Source organism: Microtus pennsylvanicus, chromosome X (assembly GCF_037038515.1).
Source record: "Microtus pennsylvanicus isolate mMicPen1 chromosome X, mMicPen1.hap1, whole genome shotgun sequence".
Taxonomy (NCBI): domain Eukaryota; kingdom Metazoa; phylum Chordata; class Mammalia; order Rodentia; family Cricetidae; genus Microtus; species Microtus pennsylvanicus.
Genome location: NC_134601.1, coordinates 35,202,375 through 35,217,783, shown reverse-complemented (window position 1 = coordinate 35,217,783; position 15,409 = coordinate 35,202,375).

The window sequence follows — 15,409 nt, the reverse complement described above, 5'->3', positions numbered from 1 at the left end:
GTTGACTAGGCTGGCCTTGAACTCACAGAGGGTCTGCCTTCTTCTGCCTCCCTGAGTGCTACGATTAAATGTGTGAACCACCATCACCTGGCCTCATATTTTTTAATATTAATCCTTACTCCACAAAAGGATGATTAAGGAATTATGCTCATAAAGGAACCTAAGTAAGCCATATTGTGTATGTGCTGGTTTTACACACACATTTGGGTATATTTAGAATACAATGCCTTTTGTTTTTCAGCTTTTTGTTGTACAGGGATCCAGACTTCCTATTCTACAAGATGATATTTGTATGCCAAGCACATCTTGAGATATTGCGTTATTTTTGCTGTTTTTTTTTTGTGGAAAACTGTCTATGTAAGGATGTATATTTAAAACGGCAAACAACAAGGAAGTTATTTTAAAATATAGAAAGAATCCAGTAATTGTTCAATCCACCAGGCTGGATATCTTGTCTGGTCTTCGGTATAAACTGGAATCCCGAAGAAGTAACTTTTATATTAGTGAAAGAATGGACTTACTAGTGAGGTGACAGCAAGCAGGCAAAGAGCAAAAGCTCCCTTCTTCTCCACCCTTACATAAGGCTTTCAATAAAAGATGTGGCCCAGATTGGAGGTGGGCCTTCCTACTTCAAAGATCTGGATTAGAATTGAATTTTTCTGCTTCAAATTGACAAAAATCCCTCACAAATGTGCCCCTCCATTTGGGGGTTTTAATTAATTCCAGATGTAGTCAAGTTAGCGATCAAGACTATCCATCATCGGACTGGAGAGATGGCTCAGAGGTTAAGAGCACTGACAGTTCTCCTGGAGGTCCTGAGTTCAATTCCCAGCAACCACATGATGGCTCACACCCATTTGTAATTAGATTGGTGCCCAGAATGCAGTATACATAATAAATAAATTAAAAAAAAGACTATCCATCATAATTATAACAATTTTCATAATGTTGAAGTGATTTATTTCTGGATTTTATATATATGCTCATGTAAGGCTTGTATCAAAATGGTATAATTGTGTTGCTCCAGAAAGCTCTTTCCAGTCCTTTCCCAGTCCATATTTCCTAAAGGTACCTATAATGACTTCTCTGGTTATAGATAGGTCTTGACAGTTATTGCTCTTCATGTAAATGACATTACTTAGTACACATTCTTCAGTGCTTAGCTTTTTAAATGTAATTTAAAATTTTTAATTGACTAATAGGACCTGGAGAGATAACTTAGTGGTTAAAATGTTAATTATTTGTATACATTGCAGAATAACTGTATCAGACAAATCCAACTATCTTTGGCATAGTTATCATTTCTTCCAAGAAAACATTTAATATCAATCTGTCATTTACAATTTCGAAGTATAGTATGATTTATTATTAGCTACTCTCACTTTGGTACATAGTAAAACTTGGAGCACATCCGTTTTCCCCTTATTGGAAATTATTGTGAAATTCATCCTTGTTGTCTTGTAGTCTGTTGTTTCACATTAATTTGTATTATTTATTTTTATAAATGTATGACAGTGTATCTCCCCCCTCTCCTAGCAACTGGCTTTTGCATTGTTTTCAGTTTGGAGATGTTTTAAATAAAAATGCTGTGGATAACCATGTTTGTGTTGTGAAGAGATCTCATCTGCTTTGTGTATTGAGTTGTAATTGCTAGATTATAGTGTCCAAATGTGATTAGCTCTGCGAGATTCTAGCAGATAACATTTTTCTGTGGTTGGTATTTTATTTTGAACTATTTTGGAGGATGTGGGCTGGCATTTCACCACAGAGTTGTTTCTCGGTAGGTAATGAGCTAAGATCCTCATTGTTTATTTATTTGCTCTTTATAGAGAAAAGGGTATTTGTATATTTTACTCAATTAAAAATTGGCAATTGAAGCCAGGTGGTGGTGCACGCATTTAATCCCACTACTCGGGATGCAGAGGCAGGAAGATCTCTGTGAGTTAGAGGCTACCTTGATCTACAGAGCTAGTTCCAGGACAGGCACCAAAGCTACGCAGAGAAACCCTGTCTTAAAAAAACAAAGAATCAGCATTCTATCTGGGTAGTGGTGGCTCATGCTTTAATCCCAGCACTCAGGAGACAGAGACAGGCAAATGAATCTCTGTGAATTTGAGGCTAGCCTGGTGAACAGAGTGAGTTCCGGAACAGCCAGGGCTAAATAGTGAGATACTATTTTGAAAAACTAAAAAGCAAGCAAACAAACAAAATCATCAAAAATATTGGTAGTCTGTGTTTCTAAAACTTGATTTATATATTTCTTCCTATATTTTAGTCATATTTTTAAAAGCTACTATAATTATCCCCTTTCTTATTTATATACTTATTTTTAGTGGATTTAGTGTTCCAGGAATTACAATATGTAATTTTCATATATTTAACACTAAAATCACTGACATCCAGTAAACATACAGAGTAGTGGTCAAAACTGAGTATGTATGTACTATGAACGTCTTCTTTAGATTCATGGCTTTCCATTTTCTTCTCTTACTGTTGTGTTTTGATGCACAGAAGGTTTTAATTTTGATGAAATACAATTGGTCACTTTTTTCTTTTAATGATTGTGTGTCCCAGTGTAGAAAGTTTGACTAAGTTGGAGGTCTTTAATATATTCTCCTATACTAGAGCAGTTTATGTTCTTTATTACACCGTGTGATTGGACATAGATCAGGTAACCTCTTATTGCAAAAACCATCCCTTCATCTGGGAAACAGCAGTGTAGTCTTTGTTATAATTCAGGTCTTTGTTTTTCAGATGTTACTTGGTTCCCTTGAGTTTTTCTTTCTGTTTTTGAATTGCTCTCTTAATTGTTAGAGATTCAGAACATCTCTTAAAAACTGAGAGTGAAGATAAAAACTTTTTATTTGATTTTTCAATGATTTTTGCCTGTTCTGGGTCTTTTGCAACTTGGTAAAAAGTTTCAGGTTTTTTTTTTTTTGGAATTTCCTGATAAATTATGTTGTGACTTGGGTTTGGGTTGTACTGAATATTAGTGTTTGGTTGTAAGTTCCATCCCACGCCCCCTCCTCTGAGAGTTGCCTCAGTGCAGACTCCACCTCTGAGAAAGCCCACCAAACGATGACCACCTCCCCAGAGATGCTCAAGACCACTCCCACAGGGTATTTAAACTGCCCCCAAGAGAACAAACGTGGTTTTCTGGTCTTCCTTCCCTTTCTCCTCTCTCTGGGGGCTGGAAGGCCACCTGGGAGCACTGGTATCCATTAAACCTGGGCTTTTAGAAATTTAGTCTGATTTTGTCTGATTTGGATTATTGCATTGGTGGAGAGGTTTATTGGGGCACAAAAACTTTTCAATTAAGTCAATTTAAAGAAATTAAAATCATAATAATATTGACTTTCCAAAACCGTGACATGATGTATTTCTTACTATTTTGGTCTCTGGTTTCTCTCAGTAATGCTTCATATGAGAAGTGGTAAACAACTTTCATCAGAGTTCTTCCTGGGTAGCTTGGATTTTATGATACTGTAAATGGTCTTGTTTCTTAAAAATACCTTCTTTAGATAGTGTCTCCATATAATCTGGTCTGACCTGGACGCCACTCTAAAGCAAAAGTTTCCCTGAACTCACAGAAATCCTTTGCTTCAGTCTCCCAAGTGCTGAGATTACAGGCATGTAGTAACAAATCTGGTCTATATTTTAAAATTATCTCTAGTTGTTTCCTGATAATTATATACACATATAAATGATTTTGTCTGTTTAATATTATCTAGTATTTTCTTGTGTTTACTTAACCTCTTTAAATATACTTAAATTTAAATAACTTAATATTTGAATTTAACCAATTTAATATTCATTTAAATATTTAAAATAATTTAATATTTAAATTTAAATAATTAAATAGATTCTTTTGGCTAGTGAACAGTCATGTTATCATTTAGTTTTGTTGGGCAATCAAGAGAAATGGCAAAAGCCTGTGTTGTTTTATGGGCCTCTGGGGTGTCCCTGACAACTTCTGGAGTTGTTTCACACCCCTAGCGTTTGAATTTTTGTTTAATAACCTATAGCATCTGGGAATAGCTTTTTCTAGCAATGGAGGGTACCTATTTTTCACTTTCTCATTTTAAATAATTTTATTTATTTTTTATTTATGTTTTTCAAGTCAGGGTTTCCCTGTGTTGCCCTGGCTGTCCTGGAACTCACTCTGTAGACCAGGCTGGCCTCAAACTCAGAGATCAGCCTGCCTCTGGCTTCAGAGTGCTGGGATTAAAGGTGTGAACCACCACCACCAGGCTTAAATAAATTATATATTTTTTACTTGGCAACTGTATAGTAAGTTTCCATATGACTTTTTCATTCATTTTTGGTTTGATTAACTCTCTTGCTGCCTCTTGTTTTCTCCCATCCCCAGCCCTCCCTGAGTGAACCTTTCAATCCCCAGTATTCCCTCTCTCTAGTTTCATATTATTTACCTTCTTCTATCCCCCTACTCCAGTCCTCTTAAGCCAACTCTCTTTCAGTGCCCTCTCTTTTTTCCAGTTTTCTACAAATACTCAAATTTTAACACACAGTATTAAAGGCTCTGCTGTTGTGAGGGTTGGAGGGTGGATAACCAATGGCTTTTTTTGTGACTGAGCAACATTTTTTTGTAAAGATACCCATCTTATTTTTCCATTTGTCTCTCGGTGGATATTGAGCTGTTGCTCCTTTTTTGGTTGTTATGAATAGTGCTGTTGCGAATATGCATACATATGTGTATTTGTTTTCAATACTTTGGGGCATTGGATATCGTTTTCTTTTACTGTGATGTCTTTGCTACTCACATCAGGATTATAACAATCTGAATAAGATAGGACATGTCTTTACATCTTCATTGTTGTGGGAGGCGTTGTGAATGACTGACACTAATTCTTCCCTCAATATGTAGTGGTTTTCCCCAGTTGAAGGCATCAGCTCCAGGATTTCTTTAACAGGAATTTTTTTAATGATTTATTCAGTTACTATATTTCTACATTCGTTTGTTTCCATTTATAATCTTTTTTCTTGCCCCTCCTTTAGAAATTTATTTATTGTTATTGGGCATATGATGTATATGGGAGGCTGTGCCATTAAGTACATGCGTAGGACACTTTGTGGGGTTCTTTCTCTCTTTCCATCTTTGCGTGGGTTCCAGAAATGGAATTCGGGTCGTAGCGCTTGTGTGACAAGCACTTTACCCATTGAATTTTCCTGATGACCCATATTTAATTTGAGCTATTTTTTGTAATTGGTGTGTGTATAAGAATGAATGTATTTCATTTATGCTACATAATTTATTATTTTATTATTGTTCATAGTATTCTTTCATATGTTCCTTTTTATTAAATATAATTTATTATTTATTTCTGATGTAGAGAGTGTGTGTTGCACATGCACATACCTGTTGCCACAGAGCATGTGTGCAGGTCAGAGGACAACTTGCAGGAATAATTTCCCTTCTACCATATGGGTTTCAGATTGAATTTGGGTACTCAGGGTTGGTGGCAAGCGCCTTTATCAACTGAGCCATCCTGTCAGCTTTAGTTTTCACTTTTATATCTGTAAGACATGTCTCCACTTTAATTTCTTATTTTACTGATTCACTTTTTCTCTGCTTTCCTTGTTAACTTTGGCAACATTTTCCTATTTGTTAATCATTTCACAAAATTAACTATTTTGTTTGATTGTTTTTTGAGACAGAGTTTCTCTATTTTACCCTGGCTGGGCTGGAACAAAATTATTTTTTTTTATCTACCTTATGCTCTCAGCTACTTTTCTATTGACATGTATGCTAATTTTCATTATTCCATTCTTCTTGGTGACATTAGGTTCTTTTGCTCTTTTTTCCCCTAATTCATTGAGGTATAAAGTCACTGATTTCAGATGTTTCTTTTTTCCCTTTTATTTTATTTTTTTGTGGATTTTACATCATTACACTCTGATCCCACTTATCTTCCAGTCTCCTTGAATCTGCCCTCTGGCCTTGTAACCTCCCCCAAATCAAAACCAAATTAAAGAAAAACAAACAAGCAGAAAGAAAGCGAGAGAGAGAGAGAGAGAGAGAGCGAGCGAGCGAGAGAGAGAGAGAGAGAGAGAGAGAGAGAGAGAGAGAGAGAAAGAGAGAAAGAAAGAAAGAAAGAAAGAAAGAAAGAAAGAAAGAAAGAAAGATTCCCAGTAATCCATAAGGATGACCCCAGCTAAGACTATTAGAAATAATGGAGAGGGTGTCTGAACTGCCCTGTCCCCATAATCAGATTGGTGACTACCCGAATTGTCATCATAGATTCTATATCCAGTACCTGATGGAAGCAGAAGCAGAGATCCACAGCCAAGTACTGGGCTGAGCTCCTGGAGTTCAGTTGAAGAAAGGGAGGAGGCATTATATGAGCAAGGGGGGATCATGATAACGATGGGGGAAAACCCACAGAGTCAGTTGACCTGAGCTAGTGGAAGCTCATGGATTCTGGAATGAAAGCTGGGGAACCTGCATGGGACCTAACCAGGCCCTCTGAATGTGAGAGACAGTTATATGACTTGATCCACTGTGGGGAGGAGTGGCAATGGAACCAGGACCTATTCCGGGCACACGAACTGACTTTTCGGATCCCATTCCCTATGGTGGAATACCTTGCTCAGCCTTGATACAAGGCGGGGAGGGGCTTGCTTCTGCCTCAGCTTGGTATGTCAGACTTCATTGACTCCCCAAGGAAGGGCTTAAACCCTCTGAAGAGTGGATGGGGGGTACTTTCATCTTTACTTGAGTCATTGGTCTGGTTCAAGGCCTCTGGCTTTTGCTACACCACTGATAATGGGCTCTCGCTGGGGCTCCTCTTAGATATCCTGTTGTTGTGCTGTGTCATGAAGATCCTGCTGTTTTGGATCTGTAGGTTTGTCCCCTTAACATGCTACAGCAGTTCATTGATGGGTTGGATGTTGGGGTGGGCCAACTCATAGGATCCACTAGGATGTGGGTATTCACCCTGTCTTGGAGTTTTATTGCTCTGATGAGACACCATGACCACAGAAACTCTTATAAAGGGAAACATTTCTTCAATGATGAACAGCAATACTGAAGTGTGAGCTAAATAAACTCCTCTCCAACTTGCCTTTTGGTCATGGTGTTTTGTCACAGCAATAGAAACCCTAACTAAGACACTAGGTGATTAGATTTAGAGGGATGGAGAGAGAGGTGAAGATATGCAGTTAGCCAGCTACTATAGATATCATTCACCTTTTTTTATTTGTAAATTTTTGTAGCAATTATAGATGTTATATTGTTTTCTTTTTCATTTGCTTTTATTAATATATAGAATTAATATAATTTTTGTATGTTGGTGTTTTATCCTTCAACATTATCAAATTTGGTTTTTTTTTTGTTTTAACAGTATTTGGTGAAGTCTTTAGGGTTTTTACATTGAAAATTGTATTATTTGTGAGGGCAGTTTGGTTTGATTTTCTTCTTAACATCTTGGACAATTTTTATTTGTTTCCCTTGTCTAATTGAATTGACTAGGACTTTTAGTAGAATGTTGAGTAAAAGTGTTGAAAGATGAAATCATTCCTTCCTGATCTGGAAGGCAAGGCTTTCATCTTTTCCACATTCAATGTCATGATACCCATGCTTATGACACATATGGGCTTTGATGCACCGACATACATTCCTTCTATGCCTAATTTCAGTGACTGTACTAGTTGTCTTAGTTAAGGCTTTTATTGCTGTGAAGAGACACTATGACCTCAGCAACTCTGTATGGAAAGCATTTAATTGAGGTGGCAGCTTACAGTTTAGAAATTCGGTCCATTATCATCATGACAGGGAGGATGGCAGAATGTAGGCAGACATGATGCTGGCTATATTTTGATCAGAAGACAACATGAAGTCCACTGAGACACTGGATGTTATCCTGAGCATAGAAAGCCTCAAAGCCGGCCCCCATAGTGACATACTTCCTCCAACAAAGTCACCATTCCTAATAGTGAAATTCCCTGTGAGATTATGGAGGGAGGTAACTACATTCAAACTACCATACTAGCTGTTGCTCTGTTCATATTTTCTATTTCTTATTCATCATTCATCCCTGGTAGATGATATGCTTCTTCCTTTATTTTGTTTTTATTTTATGTACATTGGTGTTTTACCATGGGTGTTGGGTCTCCTGGAATTGGAGTTACAGACAGCTGTGAGCTGCCATATGGGTGCTGGAAATTAAATTCTGTCCTCTGAAAGAGTAGTCAGTGCTCATAACCGCTGAGCCATCTCTCTACCTCAAATGATATGTTTCTTGCAATCTGTTTATTCTGTGGCATCCAAATTGTGATCTATAGTGTGTTTGTATTCTTTTTCTTTTACATAGTTCTTGGATATGGTGGAAACATCACTTTTTAATGGTTATTTTACATATTAATCTGACCTCTCTAGTGTGTTTGGCATTTGGCACAGTCAATGTCTTTGAATACCTCCTCCACCAGCAGGAAGCAGAGAGTGCTGAGGGAACATCTTTGAACAAGTTAATCACACCCAGTAGCCAACAGGAGGCACCAGTGGAAATCTAACCCTTATGATGGCAGTCAGTTATAGGAAGGAAACTGTGGTAGGTTGAAAGAAAATAGGTATATAGGAAGTGGCATTATTAGGAGGGGTGGCCTTGTTGGAGTAGGTGTGGCCTTGTGGGAAGAAGTCACTGGAGGTGGATTTTAAAGTTTCAGATGCTCAAAACAGGCTCATTGTTTCTCTTCCTACTGCCAGAGGAGCCAGATGTAGAACTCTCAGAAACTTTTCTGGCACCATGTCTGCTGCCTGCCATTATGCTTCCTGTCATGCTGATAATGAACTAAACCTCTGACTTATAAACCAGCCCCAATGAAATGTTTCCCTAATAAGAGTTGCTGTGGTCATGGTGTCTCATCACAGCAATAAAACTCCAAGACAGGGTGAATATGCACATCCCAGTGGATCCTCATCAGACATAAGATTAGATGAACAGACCAGCTTGAGCCCCATCCAGCCCAGAAGCACCTCCTTTTGTCCTAGATGAGCCCCTTTCCCTTCCTTCTAGAGTACAAGCTGCTGATAGCAGTATCCTTTGGGTGCCTGAAGGTATGTGGTTATTAACAATTCTGGGATGCACTCCATGATCCTCTTCTAGGTCCCTCTATTTTACTGGTAGAATGTGCTCACTTTCCAGGTAATGCCTTGGCCTATTCAAAGCTGAGCTTCAGCTGCTGGACTCTTGAGACACCGGCTTTGGGATCTGAAGGAAAAACCGATCATTGAGTGTCACTATTTCATCTTTCTTATTCAAGACCAGGTACACAAGTCATAGTAACAACTCACTGTGAAATAAACTCTGTTGCTAGAAACAAGCAATGTTCTTCCATAGTATAGGGTTATGAGACACTGGAGAATCTGACATAGAACCCCCTTAATGATTTCAGCCACAAGAAAGCTGATACTTCCGGGTTCTAGGGGCCATGCATGTGCAGACAAGCCCTCAGGCAGAAGTGCCTAATGGCTCCCAGGGATGTTAAAGGGCCCGTGTGACCCCCGTACAGCATGGATTACATCATCCATGTATGACTCAGCTAAGGCCTTACATGAACGTGTGGTTGTATCATCTACATATGACTCTGTTGGAAAAAGGCACTAGTTTCGTTCCTGGCTAGCTTAGACCCAAAATAATCACAAAGAAACTGTATTAATTAAATCACTGCTTGGCCCATTAGCTCTAGCTTCTTAGCAGCTAACTCTTACATATTAATTTAACCCATTTCTATTGATCTCTGTATTGCCACGTGGCAGTGGCTTACCAGGTAAAGTTCCCAGCATCTGTCCCTGCCACTTTGCCTTTCTTCCTCCCAGCATTCAGCTTAGTTTTTCCCTAAGTTCTGTTCTGTCCTTGCCATAGGCTCAAAGCATTTATTTATTCATTAACCAGTAAAAACAACACATAGACAGAAGGACCTCCCACACCGTGACTCAGCTAAGCCCTTGTGTGCATGTGGTTACATCATCCAAGTATGACTCAGCTAAGCCCTTGCATGTATGTGTGAGCCCTATCATCTGCCTATGATGTAGCCATGTCAACTTCCTGTGCACATGGACTAGGCAGCTTTTAAAAGCTGGACGCACCATCTTTCTCTCTCTCTACACACTGACTTTCCCAGGCCTGTATACACCCCCTCTAATAAACTCTTAAGTGAGTTTGTTGTGTGTTCCATGTTTCCTTCTCACTCATGCCAGGTAATTTTAACCCCAGTCTATAATGTGCCTGTGTCTAGCCTATTGGTGAGAGGGATCTTTTTAAACACATGAGCCCAATGTATTATGAGTACACAATGAAAAGGTGAGCAAGAGATTGGCCTTTTAGCTGGAAGGGTTGGCACACCTTAATGATCACAGGACTCAGGAGCCTCTGGCAACAGGATTATAGTGCTTGAGGCTAGTGAGACTGTTTCAGAATACATGGGCAGGGAGTGGGCAGGGGAAGGGGAAAGGAAATGGGAGGCAGGGGGGGGGAAGAGAAACATTTTTAAATGCAGGTTTCTACCATGTGGGTCTCAGGGTTGAAATTCAGATTCTCAGGCTTTGTGGGGAGTACCTTAACAGGCTGAGCCATCTCACTGCCTTTGCTTTTGCTTTTAAATGGTGATGTTAGTTGTGAGGGCCCACAGATGTGAGCCTGTTCCACCTTGATTAAAGGTCAGGGAGTTTGAGCTTATTTTTACTCTTTCAAAGTTGTTGGTAACAGGTGTGGCTACCAATACTGCTTTTTGCAAGTGACAGAAACACAAATTATTTGAATCAATGAAGCTTCTGGGATAGAACTGGAGGCTAGATTGCAATATTTGCTAGAATCCATTTATATCTAGCCTACCACATTCCTACTATCAAGGGAAGAACACACCATGAGATGCAAGGATGGGTGTTTCCCAGCATCAGTGTTCTTCAAGAAGTTCCTATTAACTTCATGAAGCAGTTGCTACTCCACGCTACTTTTTAGCTGCTATTCTTCATTCCTAGTCTTTGTTCTTCACAGCATGACTGGCAGGTTAACAGATGGTAATGCTTGTGCTTAGTGCTAGTTCCACCTTTCTGTCTCCTCAGACTCAAGGCTACTCACATCTTAGCAGGGCTTGGGGCTTCGTCAAACTTCGATTTCTGTTCTCTTGAGTTTGCAAACATTACCTAAAGCTATGCTGCCTTTTGTGCCTCTTTGGAGCCACCTTTAGCATGTGTCTGGACAACAGGCTAAAAAATACCATAGAAAAAAAACTAACATGCTTAAATTTGGGCTTGTCTTATAAGCTCCATGTAGCCACTGAAGGAGAAAGACACCGGACAAAACCTTACCTGTTGGCCATAGTCACATGGTGATACACAAATTAATAAAAATATGTTAATTTAAGATGGAAAAGTTAGTTAACAGAAAGCCTAAGCAAATAGGCCAAACAACATTTTAATTAATACAGTTTCTATATGATTATTTTGGGTCTGGGCAGCCAAAAACCAATCAGCCTCCGTCTACTGCTCCCCTTCCTTCTGGGAACTGACTTCGTGTGTCCTGACTCTAGTGTCCTGAGATCTTGAGAGGGGAATCTGAGCAGGCAGGCAGGCAGGCAGGCAGGCAGGCAGGCAGGCAGGCAGGCAGGCAGGCAGGCAGGCAGGCTGATGTTTCTTTGGACTGGGCTAGTTGTTCTCAGCAACAATATTTAGTGAACTACAAGCAAGACCCTTGTTTGGTACGGCATTTCTGAGAATATTCTTTTATATTTATCTCATTTATGCAGTCCATTGTAAAAACAGCCCCATCTGAGATCCACTGATTAGAAATGAGGTCAGGAAGCTACCTTTAAGAACTTCTCTGTCTACAAAACCTCAACTACTCTCTGTACTCAGTAAGGTGGACAGTGAACACTACATAAAAACCACACACACACACACACACACACACACAATCTTTCTACTTTGTCAGACTGCTTTCAACTACCAAACATTACACAAGTGTATTTATTTGATGACATCTGTTCTATATGAATAATCCTAACTGCATAATGTTCTGACATGGAGAGGAAGCAGAACCAATCCCTTTTATTATCTGATTGTAAGGCTTTTTATAGTATTAGATACTACAGAGTTCTTTCCTTTTGCTTTATTTTTTAACTACATTTTTATTTACTTTGTGCACGTGTGCACATGCGTGTGTGTGTGTACATGCACTCATGCATGTGTGTGGTCATATGTGTGCCACCACACAGAGGTCAGAGGACAACCTATGGGAGTCAACTCTCTCCTTTCACTCTGTGGGTTCCAGGAATTGAACCCAGGTCCTCAATCTTAGCAGCAAATACCGTTACCTACTGAGTCATCTCACAGGCCCCTCACTCTGTAGTTTTGCATAAGTGAAGAAAAATGCTAATTTGGAGCATTCTCTGCCTATTCTTGAACCTTAGATGCAGAAAAAGGTAATTCATCAAGCACTATAAGGGTTTGGCTTACAAAATAGTTTGCCCACAGATTGTTTAATTAAATCACACATTATAGAAATACATACTAAAACAAATGCCATTTTGGAGGGTCCACAAATCTACTGAGAAACAATAGAATGGGAACTTTTATTTGCTATTGAAAAGAGCACAAATTGTTCGTAATATTTTGTAAAATAATTGCACCACATATGCTATGAACTATAGCCGATCTTCATATACACTGATGTGATGAATTTCATGTCTGAGAATCTATCCTAAAGTAATCATCTAATATATTGTAAATAGGTTTATATTTAAAGATTTCACATCATTTATAATGGGAGAACTGAAAACAACCTAAATCTATAGTGACAGAACCTAAATCTATAGTGACAGAATATGGATGGGCCCACTTTGGAATAGATATAAATATTTTACAGCTGTAAAAATAACACATAAGTGACATGATAATAATATTAACCAGAAGTTTTAATTTTCAACCATTATAGGCACAATGCCTCAGACCTGTGACATTCTCAAGGTCCTGCAAAGGACTGAAACCTGACTAAAGTTGTTGGGATTAACTGGCTCAACACATCAAGATAACTCTGAAATCCAAGTCAATAAATGTTAAGTAAATGTCAAAACATACAATGCATTGATTTTTACTAATGCTTACACTTTAAATTCAGAAAAATTCAGTAGTTTGTCAAAATGGCTAGTTAAATGGTATGTTTATAAGAATGAATGAATATATACTATTTCTACTAAGAAGTATAAATATACTCCCAATACTTGGGAGGCGTAAGTACGAGGATCACAAATTCAGTGTCAGGGCCAATGAGATGGTTCAGTGGGTAAAGGCATTTGGCCTAAAGCTTCATAACTTGAGTTTGGTAGCTAAGTCTTACATAGTGGAAGCAGAGAACTGACTCTCTCAGGTTGTTCTCTGACCTGAACTAGCATGTTGTAGCATGTTTGCACATGCACGCACACATACACAAACACAAACATACATGCATATACACATGCACACTCAAATTTTAAAATAAAATAAAAATAAATTCAGTTTTCTAGTTAGTTATATAGCAAGTTGAGGCCAATCTGGGCTATATATGAGAATCTGTGTCAAAGAACAACCACAGAAATTTCACCAAAAAATTGACAAGCAATAAATTTTAAAGTCAAAACTTTAAACTCTTCAAATTCTCCTTTTTTAAGTAAAAGATTTATCTTTAGCTTATGCGCACGAGTATTAGTCTGCATGGATGCCTGCGCCACATCCATGCCTGCTTTGTGAGGAGGACAGAAGAAGATGCTGGAATCCCCAGAACTGGAGTTATAGACATTATGAGCCAATATGTAGGTGCTGGGACCTGAACCCTAGCCCTCTGCCAGTGCTCTTTAACAGCTGAGCCATCTCTGCCAGCCTCTAAATTCTTCTTCAAATATACATGTAACATTTCCTGTCAATGTATGTGAGAGAAGCTATGGGGCATGGCCTCCAGAAGTGAAAGTTAGGAAAGGTGGAGCCTGTGTTCGCAGGTAGGTCCAGTTTAACTCCGTAGCCTGTGATTTTAATGAGAACATGTATGTTGTAATGTCATATTTAGAAAATAACTGCACTGGGTGTAATGGCACATGCCTTTAATCCTAGCAACTGGGAAGTAGAATTAAGCGGGTCTGTGAGTTCAAGGCCAGCCTGGACTACATAGTTAATTCCTGGCCAGCCACAGCTACATGAGCCCTTGTCTCATAGAATAAAATAAAATGTAAATTCGGTGTGGTGGCTGACACCTCTATTCAAAGCACTTGGGAGGCAGAGGCAGAAAGATTGCCGTAAGTGTAGGCCAGTCTGCATTGTAGAGTGAGACCTTGTCTCAAAAAAACAAATTCACAATATACTAGATTCAATGTAAACAAAATATTTTAATGACTTTGTACTGTTTTGCAGCACAAAATGTTTTCACAACCAGCATGTACACCCTTATATTAATATTAAAAATTCAAGTTAGAGGGGTTTCATATGATGATATAGTGACATCCTGTGGCTATGTGCTGTCATTACCGCTTTAGTTTTAATTTCAGTTTCGAAACTGACCACCAGAGGGCAGTGCTGACCTTTATGCGGGCCTTCTTTTCTGGACCGACTATGACAGCTGGAGCAAAATTCCTCCTGTTCAGTTAAAACTGCAGAAAACCAAGCCCATTTGTAATGTCATAGATAAATACATATACATATGCACAGAAATATATATGTATAAAATCACCTTCCTATTGTTTCTGTGCAATCTGAAGTAATATAGCAAAATTACTAAGTGCCAGGCTCTTAACCCACACTCCATGAATTCCAGTCACAACCCCATCATTCACTAACTGTGTGACTACATAACCTATATGGGCTTAGTCGGTTTCTCCGCATGTAAAGTGAAGTTCGGAATTGTCTCTGTGTCTTAGGGTTGTTATGAAAAATAAATAATACATTTTTAGTGCCATGTGTGAGGACGTGCACAGTAATTGGTTATTATGATATTGCTCCTGACCCCAGACTGTCCTTTTAAAAGATACATCCTGGTGATGCCTCCTTGGTGGGCATGATAAGCATGATAAATGGATAGAGACCTTTGCGATTACTACTGAGTGGACTAAAGAAATTTCAGTGATGGGGCTCAGCAGTTAGGAGTACTGGCTGCTCCTCCAGAGGACCCAGGTTCAATTCACAGCACCCACATGGCAGCTCACAATCATCTGTTACTCTGGCCTAGGGGAATCTGACGCCTTTTTCTGGACTCCAACGGCAGGCACTGCATGCACGTGGCGCACAGACATACATGTAGACGAAATACTCAGACACAGAAAGATAGCAAATATTGCTCAAAAATATTTCAAGAAAGACATCTCAGTGGCATCAGGGCATGGAAATTTTTTTTAAAGATTTTTATTTATTATATATACAGGGTTCTTCCTG